This window comes from Tenrec ecaudatus, chromosome 2 (assembly GCF_050624435.1).
Source record: "Tenrec ecaudatus isolate mTenEca1 chromosome 2, mTenEca1.hap1, whole genome shotgun sequence".
NCBI lineage: Eukaryota > Metazoa > Chordata > Mammalia > Afrosoricida > Tenrecidae > Tenrec > Tenrec ecaudatus.
The window spans coordinates 190,583,716-190,594,222 of NC_134531.1; the positions used below are offsets into that span (position 1 = coordinate 190,583,716).

The 10,507-nt window shown below is 53.2% G+C and overlaps 1 non-coding gene across 1 annotated transcript; it reads left to right on the forward strand.

The window, feature by feature from the left end:
• The first annotated feature begins 4,137 nt into the window (after positions 1-4,137).
• Positions 4,138-4,273, forward strand: LOC142441539 (small nucleolar RNA SNORA2/SNORA34 family). The gene has a single exon (XR_012782912.1). It is a non-coding gene; the product is annotated as a small nucleolar RNA SNORA2/SNORA34 family (small nucleolar RNA).
• Positions 4,274-10,507: the final 6,234 nt, after the last annotated feature.

Below are 10,507 nucleotides of genomic sequence, written 5' to 3' on the forward strand. Positions count from 1 at the left end.
AGGTGAATGGATATACTGCATGGTATAAGATACAGCAATAATAATAGTAATATAACAATAAGGGTTGTTGGGGGTAAGGTGGGGAAGGGAGGGGAGAAAGGGAGCTGATATCAAGGAGTTCAAGAAGAAAGAAAATGCATCGAAACTGATGATGGCAGCAATTGTGCAATTATCCTTGATTTAACTGAATTATGGATTGTTATAATATTTGTAAGAGCTTCCCCGCCCGCCCCCCCCCTAAAAAGGAGAACACAAATAAATAAATAAAGACGTCTTGTGTGGCAGAGTTGCCCAATGCAATGCATCCTAGATAGCTTGACTCCTGCTTCCCTGGCCATTGATTGTGAAGCCACACAAAATGAACTTGACAATTTCAGGCTGTTCTCTGCTTTTCATGGTACTGTCTATTTGTCCAGTGGGAGGATTTTTTTTCTTGTTTATGTTGAGGTGTAATCCATTGTGAAGGCTGTCGAGTTGGGGTGTCCCCCCCCCTTCTTCATCAGTAAGTGCTTCAAGTTCACTTTCAGCAAGCAAGGTTGTATCATCTGCATATTGCAAGTTGTTAATGAATCTTCCTCCGGTCCTGATGCCGCGTCCTCCTTCCTATAACCTAGCCCCTGAGTTCATTTGTTCCGTCTATAGATTGAGTAGTATATGGGGGAGCATACAAACCTGGCAGTCTCCCTTCATTTCTGTTCTAGTAAAAGTGCCTGTGGGTCTAGATCCAGGTGCCCCGTGAGCACAATTTGGTGTTCTGGAATTCCCACTCTTCACAATAGTACCCACAATGTTTGACAATCCACACTGTCAAATGCCTTTTCCTAGTCAATAAAACAGATGAACGTCTTCCTGGTATTCTCCTGAACAGCTAGAGGACACAGACCTGGGGCCCAGAGCAGGCTCAGCCTCCGGGAGCTCAACTTCAGCATGCCTTCCCTGGTGTCCGTGTGCATGCTTACCTGCTGGTTGTAGCTAGTCATACTGGTTTCCCCCTTTAATTAGCAATAAGGAGTTCCTTGTTAAAGAAGTGCAAGGAAGGGTTTTATATTTGCAAGTGAGTGAAATTAGGGGGATGTTAAGTAAACAGAATAGGTGTGGAGGACACAGCCACGGATGAGGTGCTACTCCAATGAAGGAAGCCAGGGAAATGCAGGCACCTCACCTCTGAGCCCAGGAGCTGGCACCCCTCATCTGACAACACTGCTGGGAGCTGCTACAACCCCAAGGAACACAGCTCCAAAGTGCCCCTTGGGAAAATCTGTCCCTGACTCTCCCCCTCCTCTTTTGCATTTTTCCCACCACTTATCACAGCCCAGAGCCTCTGGGTGGCACCAAGTTTCACCCGCTCACGGCGAGATGAAAGGTGGGAGGTTCCAGGCACCCCAGAAGAAACATCTGCTGATTGATCTGCTTCATGACGGCAACTGGTTTGGTCTAGAACTCCCGGACTCCACCCTGACTCCCCTCCTTTGGGCACATGCTGGGCATGGGATCCTGTCTGTTTCTGGGCTCCAGCACAGGCTTGCTGATAAACGCATTTCTACTGCCCACTGGGGAGTAAGGGAAGGGTCCTTGAGGTCACTCCGGTCCTGCAAGGGGAAGTTGGGAATCCTAAAAGGCAGTAGTGCAAAGTAAGTAGCTGTCCACACCCGGTCCTTCTTCCATGGCGTCCAAGTTCAACTCCTCCTTGGAAAGACTGATGGTGAAGGAAACGCTCTGGGACCAGAGAACAGGAGCTCAAATGCAGAGCAATCTTGAGTGAGTGGGTGCACTCTCCCGCCCAGTGTCCCCATTGAGGGCGGGATCATAACAGTGCCCCGCTTTGGGGGTGGTTGAGTAGGTTGTATGAGCTCATGCTGGGGAGAGGTCGCAGCAGTCCTGGCACACGGCCCACACTCCATACACAGTTCCTGCTACCTTGGGGCAACACTGGCAAGGTCATTTCAGGCATTTCTTCAAACCTGTCATCAGCCTTGCAAAATGGGCTCAGAGAGGGTCATTGCCCAGTTGCAGGTCACACAGGACGACAGTGGCTGGGCCAGCCAAAGAGCTCAGTTTCTTGTAGTACGTGTCCAGTGTGCCTGCCTCTTCCCTGGCACCTGAGAGTCATGCTCTGTTCTCCTCGCAAATCTTATGCCCTAGACTTCACGGTGAGAACCACTGCCTTTCAGCAGGGGTCTGCCATGCCTATGTCTACAGGGGCAACCCCATGGCTCCCCTCAGCCTGGTGGCTCATCTTGCTGCCTTCCAACCTGGCCTAGCATCCCCCCTGGAAGTCTCTTCAAGAATAAGGACTCTATCGATTGCACGAGACCGGAGGCCCAGCTCAAAGTAGCTAGGCAAACAAGCTTGTGGTTCAGTGCCGCTGAGCCAGTGCCAACTCATAGTGCCCCTGGGCACAACAGAACAACCCTGCCTGGTCCTGTGCCATCCTTACCAGCTTTGCTGTGTTTGAACCCATTGTCGTAGCTACTGTGTCAGCTCCTCTGGAGCGGAGTCAATCCGGGGGCCAGGCTGCTGTGGCTGCGGTTATTAGTTGCCAGGACTCCAGAAAGGCTGTGACCTTCCCAAAGCCAGATGAAATGCTGTCCATTCCTGTGCCATCTTCATGATCAGAAACATACAAACGCAGTTGATGTGAGGATGACATGAAGCAATGGAAGCAAACTGTGATGTCTGTGCTTTGAAGATAAGCAGTGTTGTTATTCGTGTAATTCGTGGTGCTGATATCATTAGTGTGAATTAAGGGATGCGGCCAATCACTACCCCTTCTTAAAGAATTCACTGTCTCCCTAATGCTGTTGGGTTTGCTGCTGCTGTTAGAGGCCCTCCGGTCGGTTCTGACCCGGAGCGGCACCACGCACGACAGAAGGCAACGGCCCGGTCGGTCGTATTTGAGCCGACCCTGAGGCAGCCGCGATGTCAGTTCAACTTGTCGAGGCCCTTCCTCTTGTTTGCTGCCCTGCTACGTTACCCAGCGTGACCCCCTTCTCCAGGAACCAATCTCTCCTGACCACGTGTCCAAAATTTGTCAGACCACGTCTCACCATTCTTGCCTCTAAGGAGCATTCTGGCTGGCCTTCTTCCAGGCAGATGGGCTTGTTCTTCCGGCAGTCCACAGTACTTCCTATATCCCTCGCCAGCATCACAAGTCACATACGTCTCCCTCCCTAACAGGGAGCCATGCGCGAGCTGCCGTGTCATAGATTCTGACACCTAGCCACCCTGGAGTGTCACAGGAGAACTGGGTTCCATCGGGCTTTGGGTTACTGATTGTTTTCAAGGAAGCCACTGGGTCTTTATTCTGGGGCATCTCTGGAGGGATCCAAATCTCCAAACTTCCAGTTAGCACCTGAGCCCAGGAGCCACTTGCACCACCCAGAGACTCCTGTGAAACCACTGCTATGATTGTGAGTTGCCACCAAAGCAATTCTGACACTCGGGGGGCGCACACGTTCAGAGCAGCGCTGCACCCCATCAGCTGTGCAAGGCTGGTCACCAAGCCCTTCTCTGCTTGGACTTGACCCCCAGCCTTCCCATCCATGGCCCAGCACTTAGTCATTTGCATGACCAGACACTCTATAGACCTGGCGTCTGATCCTAGCCCTACCCTACTACCAAGCCTTGAGGCCCTAATCAGTTCCATAGACCTCCTGCAGCCTTGTGGCATGTATCAAAAGGAAGGACCCAGCATGGCAGCCACCCTACCACCCAGTGGAACACAGCTGAGTCCGCAGCCGCAGCTTCACAGCGCCACGACGCTGCAGTCACGCGGGTGTGCAGCCAGCCAGTGCCACGGCGGGAGGGAAGCCCGAGCGCGGTTCAATTTAGTCAGCAAACACGTTCCAGGCGTCCTCCACGGGCCAGGCGTCAGGGCGATGCGAATAGACGGACCATGTCCTCTCTGCCTCCATTCCCCAGACTCCCAGGCAGCAAAGGAGACACACGTGGAGCAAATAACCACTGCTGTACCCCCGGGCTGCCCTAGAAAGACTGTGCGCTGGGGACAGACCCTACTCTGCAGGGGGGCTGGGGCGGGCACCCCGAGGAAGGGAGGTGGGTGCAGGGGGCAGCAGGTGGGTGGGGAGTCAGAGTTACCCACACTAAGTGGGTGGCCAAATAAGAAAGAGTGGTGGCTTGGCCCTGAATCAAGGCTGACAGTTTGATGGAGCTGTTGGCTTCAAGCAGGCGCCTAAAGAAATGTCTTCCTATGGTCTGTTGGCCATTTCAGAACTTGGAAATGTAATGGTCAATTCATTAGAAAGAAACATCTGAAAAAAAAAAAAAAAAGAAAGAGTGGTGGCGGTGTCGTCTGAAGTCAAGAATGCCTGGGATCAAGATGGCCAGTCTCGCAGCACTTCAGTCACCCGGCCTGTGGAACAGGCACAGTGTCCACGGACGGCCTCCCTGGACTAAATGAAACTGCATAAATGACTAGCACACTGCCCGAGACACAGCTCAGGCACTTCACTGCCTTCCTAGTCGGTACCATGTTAGGTGTAGGTGACAAAATCCATCAGAATGGACTCAGGGGAAAATGGAATTGCATTAGTTCATGGCACTGAAAGGGAAAAAAATCAAGTTCATATGTTTGGATTTCAGGAAGAGTTTAATCCAGGAGCCTTCCCCTCTTGAGAAGGTTCCCTCCACACTGTGACCCTGAAGCTCCAAGCTCACACCTTCCCGGCTTAGAGACTCCACCAGAAAGGAAAGTGACTTTTGTCTAGCTAAACCGTCTTGGGCCATGCGCCCATCCCTGAATCCTGGCCTAGGCGGTGGACCACCCCTGGGAGCCTGAGGGAGGAGGATTCAAAGTCCTCGAGACAGCGTGGTCAGAGAAGAGGGAGAAGATGGTTCCCAAAGGAGTATTCAGGAGCCGGACAGAGAAAAAGCTATGAACCACCAGGGTAGTGTGTGCCTGGGACAGCAGTGGTACAGAGACACAGGGTGTGTGGGCTGACACAGCCAGTGGCAGCGTGGTGCAGTGGGGCCAGCACGCACTGACCCTGCTGGAGAATCAGACGGTGCCCCGTCCCCCGGCATCTTTGATGGTGCAGAGTTGTACCACGACTGGTGCCATGTGTCTCTGTGCAATACTCAACACCAACAGTGGTCCAGGAGGTTCACGGGGGTGGGGGGTGGGGGGCGAGCAAAGCAAAGCCATCCCCAGAGTCCCACTGTCTGGGAAGAGCAAACACTTAGCCATCCCAACTCCCCCTGGTCATCCAGGAACAGAGGGCTCACTGGGCAGGCTTCAGGGCCAGACAGCCTAGGCACAAGTCTTTCTTGGCAGCTTCTAGCTTGTGCTGGCATCTCGCCAAGTTTCCTGTCCTCTCGGCCGCTTTTATATTTAAATGAAAAGGATTCACAAGACCCTGATTTTTGCCCCTTCTAAAAAAAAAAGTAAATAAATAAAACAAGCAACTCTATAGGAAACAGACATGTGGGAATGATTGAAGGAAAAGCTGGCTCTGTAAACCTTCATTTGGGTCACAATAAAAGGTTTAAAAAAATTAAAATGAGGAGAACCTTACCCTGTGGGTGGACCTACACTCCCCCAACAAACTCTGCCTCCCCCAACCACTCCCAGTCACCAGCCTGCCATCAGGGCCACCGGCATGGGTAGACACTGCCCACTCCCTCCAAACTGGGGAATGGCACTGATAAGAAGCGGAGAAAAAAAAATTTTTTTGTTTTTAAAATTTTTTTAATTAAAAAATATTTTTTAGTTAAAAAAAAATTTTTAAACAAAAAAATATTTGTTTAAAAAGAAGCGGAGAAAAGAGAGTGGAGGCTGAGGGAAGGAAGACAAAGAAACTCTTCTCACACACACCCCTGTGTTCCGCTCGGATGGAGAATCCCTGGATGGCACAACTGGTGACTGCACCTTGGCTGCTCATTTTAAAGCTTGTAGGCTGGACCGGTGGGGTGCCTCGGAAGAAAGGCATGAAGATCTACTTGCCCAGAAATCAGCCATTGAAATCTCATGGAGGACAGTTCTCCCCTGATACACCGGGGGTCGCTGTGCACCCGGGGTCCACTGGTACTCTAGCCTCATTGAGCACTTAGACAGGGCTGGCATCTCCTTCGTGGGTTTAAGTGATGACACGTCTGATCTTCCAGAGCAGAAGGGACTTGCCTAAGGTCTCCTAAGGAGTGAAAGGCGGGCCTTCACCAAGCCCAGTCTCCTCGTCGTGCCCCTGGCTGAGCCGTGCTGGGAATCTACAGCGCAGGCAGCTCAAGCCACGGAGGAGGAGGGGGAGACCGAGGTGTTGGGAACACACAGCTATTTGCAGGATGCTGTGCTGCTGCGTGTGTTGGTGCGGGAGGGGAGCCAGTCCCGAGGTGAGGAGAGTGTGGGCGATGCTGCGCTTCCATTTCCTGGTCTATCAAGAGAAGCTGGCGCCAACCTGACAGGGAGACCGAGCCAGGGCCCAGCAGGTTTGGGAGTGAGAGTTGGGCGAGTCTTTGTCGGGCTGTTGGGGCCTGCCAATGGACTCCAGTGACTGTGAACCTCGGCTGAGATTCAGAGAGCTGGACAGAGCCTGCATGGATCCAGAATAGAGGTCCTCCGGTCTACAAAAATGATAACGGTACTCAAAAAGTTGACGGGAGAGGGAAGTCAGAAACCTTGGACTTGGGACAGGAGAATTCAGCCCGGGACTCACTGTAGGTTAACCTCCCCCTGGCCCCCACCTCGGCCCAATGATACTCAGGCCTCTCACCAAGGCTGACAAGGTCCCTCTGACCATCCCCTGCCTCTGATCTCCTACCAATGTCCCATGGCCCCATCTGTCCTGGGAACAACCCCCAGTTACCCCTATCTCAGAGCTGTCCTCAGGCTACCCTTCTCCCCCAGGGCTGCACGGTGCTTCTTCAGGTCAAGCTCAAATGTCCCTTCCAGGTGGCCTTCCCAAGACCATGCCTCTGCCCAACCTGACTCCCTCACATCAAAAGGAATAAATAAAAGACACAGAAACGCCTTGTCATGAAGGCCACACAGGTCATGGCCAGCCCCCATCTGTCAGAGCAGGGCTGTGCTTACTCTGAGTCTCAGCTGCCACCCACCAGGCCTTTCTCTGAGGGCGGGGGTGGGTCTGGCACCCCTCGGGGGCTGGGGGTGGGGGCGGGGGCGGGTTGGCACCGCCACCGCTGTGGTAGCAGCTGAGCGCATTAACCATCCACACCACCACTCGGGGCCATACTGTTCCCAAGAACAGCATTGGTGGGAATTATTGCCCCCTGTTAGGAATTGAATAGTTCCCCCCAAAAAACAAAGTCCTAGCCCCCTTGTAACTGGGGACTTAAGCTTGTTAGGAGATGGCATCTTTGAAGATGTTATCAGTTAGCCTGCAGTGATATCAATATTAGTGGTGTTCTTATAAATGAGGGAGAGAGACACACAGGGAAGATGAAGGCTATGTGACGATGGAGCCAGAGAGGGGATTATACTGCCGCTGCCAGCCAAGGAATGCCCGGAGCCACCAGAAACTGGGCAAGACAGGAAGGATCTTCCCTTAGAGCCGTGGTTCTCAACCTGTGGGTGGAGACCCCCTTGGGGGTCGAGTAACCCTTTCACGGGGGTTACCCATTTCATAACAGTAACAAAATTACAGTTAGGAAGTAGCAACGAAAGTAATTTTATAGTTGGGGGGGTCACCACAATGTGAGGAACTGTATGAAAGGGTCAGAGCATGAGGAACTGTATGAAAGGGTCAGAGCATGAGGAAGGTTAAGAACCACTTTCTTAGAGGCTTAGTGAGAACAGCCCTACAGATTCCCCGGACCTGGGAGGCAACAGCTTCCTGCTCTTATAAGTCACCTCACTTGTGGCATTAGGTTATGATGGCCTGGCTGCCTAACGTCCCACTTCTGGGCCTGAAGGACAATAGAGGGAGAGGTCGCCAGCGCTCAAGAGGGTCCTGCAGGGAAAGAGCTGAGCAGCAGGAGCTGTGGCCTTCAGCCGAGGGACACGCTCACCTCATGTTCCTCCCCATCTCCAGGCCCGGCAGGACCTCCCACTAGTAACCCCCAGCTCAAACCCCCAGGGCAAGAAGAGCCTCTGAATGGCCCCTTAGGGTCAGCCTCCTGGACACAGGGCGGGGGACACCAGGAGAGCATTGACATGTCCCTACAAGATCCTTTCCCAGCTGGCTCCCACAGAGAGCCTCAGCAATACTCCAGCCCCCTCACTACCACAGCGACCCTGAACATCACATGCTGACGGGAGGGGGTCACGAGCTGGTGGCATCTCCAAGAGTCCCCCACCTTGCAGCCTCACACAGAGCCTCCTGCTCCAGCCACTCCACAGCATGATCTGAGCATGACATTGAGAAGGGGACCAGAAACAAAGCCACAAGCTAAACAGAGAACTCTGAGAAGCTGTCACGAGAGGGGGTGGGGGGAGGGAGGCATCTCTCAGAATATTTTTAAAAACCAAGGACTGAACATCAGGAGGCCCACCCAGGGCAGTCCAAAGACTCTGAGAAGGTCCCCTTGCCAAGCACTGTGGAGTCAAGAAGTCTTTCAAACCCATCAAATGAAGAGGCCAGAGAAGGAACAGGGAGATGCTTACAGACCATGGGGTGGTGGTGGGGGGGGGGGCGGGTAGCACAAAGATAGAAAAGAGAGATTAGACAGGCCCGGACAGATGAAGAGCTTGGGGGATCCCTGCTCTCAGCTCATGTGTTGGACGTTGAGGTGCCAACGGTACTGCTCTGCTGGGTTCTGCTCTGTCTGCAGTTGACAAACTAGATGCTGACAAATGACCAGGAAGCAATTGCTCCGGCCCAAGAACATGGGTGCCAATCAAGAGTGAAATTGTGGAGCCGTTGGCCAGAAATATGTGCTGCTTTGAGGGGATATAGACACATCTGTAGGTGTGATGTTTGTGGCTTTGGCAGAACGTTGAACGAGGAGCCAGGTCGTGGCTCCTTCTCTAAGTTAATACCCCATGAGGACCACACTGCAGCAGGTGAGGGGGCCGTTTAGAGACAAGGAATGGAAACAAGGAGGAACAACTCCTTTGGTGGATCTTCCTGGAGTCACCCAGGGGTGGCAGAGGTTCTCCTGTCGAATGCTCACCGCCCATGGGGGAGAGCAGGTCGATTCTTGGCCAGTGCACTTCCTGGGCAGCCCCCATCCATCTACCAGTGGAGTCTTGTGTGTTGCTCTGAGGCTGACCAGTGGCGCTTCCAAGCCCAGAGGGAGGAAGAAAGGCCTGGCAAAAATCAGACCGGGGAAACCCTAGTGATGACAATGGGTGGAGCCATAGCTGCTCATGGGACTGGTGCAGGGCCAGGCAGCATTGCGTGCATCGGAGTCCCCAGGAGTTAGAGGCCCACTCGACAACAGCTTACAACTGCAGGGTCAGTGGGTGCTTAGTTAGCAGTTTGATGGAGGAGGAGACAACAGGTCTCCCCCAGATGGCAGAAACCTACTTACATGGGAGGATGACGCTTACCGCTCACCTAACTGAAAGGGCATGGGTAGGTGAAGCTGGAAGGTCCGTCGGGATCTGAGCACGGGAAGTCTGTCTAGAATATGTCTCCCATCCTCCTCTGGGCTCTGAGCTTCTGCGTGGGCACCACCTCTGGGCAGGCTCTGCCCGGGTATTGGCAAAGTATTTACCAGCAATTGACTCGGCAAATCCCTAGGAAAGACAACCTTATTTCCCCCTTGGTTCCTGATACTATCCCAAGGCTGACTTTCAATGGCCAAGCTTGTGTCATCTAACATCCCTGAACCAATTCACTAATGGCCAGTGCTCTGATTAGTGCCTCTAGATGGAATGGCCATCCATAGAAATGGGGCAGCGAGTCAGCCTCACTCAAACCACAAGGACTGAGGGTGGGGGAGGAGAGACTTCAAAGAGGTACTGGGCATTCCAAGAGTGTTTATCACCACAGCAAATGACACCAAATGTGTCCCCATGCCAAAATGCCACAGGGATTGGGCCACACCATGGAAGCCAATCATGGGGGGGGGGTGGTTGTAAGCTGGAGGAAAAAAAGCTCTGGTCCATGGTCAAGAAAGGGCCTAGGGTCCACAAGTCTCCTCCTGCTGCTGGGGACCCTGAGACCCATGGGCCAGAACAAGCTACTTCAAACCCATGCAGGCGGTGCTGGAAATGCCCGTAGGGAACTCACAGTAGAAATGTTCCTGCTTTTGATGTTGGGGATTCGGTGTTGCGCATGACCAACAGCTTAGGAGACAAAGGCAGGCGACAAGCCATGGCTGTGAGTGACACAGGAGTAGCAGAGGTGTGGATGTTCTGCAGCCGGGGGTGCACGTAGGAGCAGAGTCGTAGCAAATGCTCCACGGGCAAAGGAGGCAGATGGCAGCTTATGGGAGGCCCTGGTGGGTTTGGGCTGGTGCTGGAGGCAATGTGAGTCATCAGGCTTTTGAGCCCAGGAGTGGCAGGAGCCAACGAAACTCTGGTGCCTTAATGGAGCCGGCTCAGGCCCAGTGGAGAGTCACAGAGGAGATCAAAGGCCTGTCAAGGGAG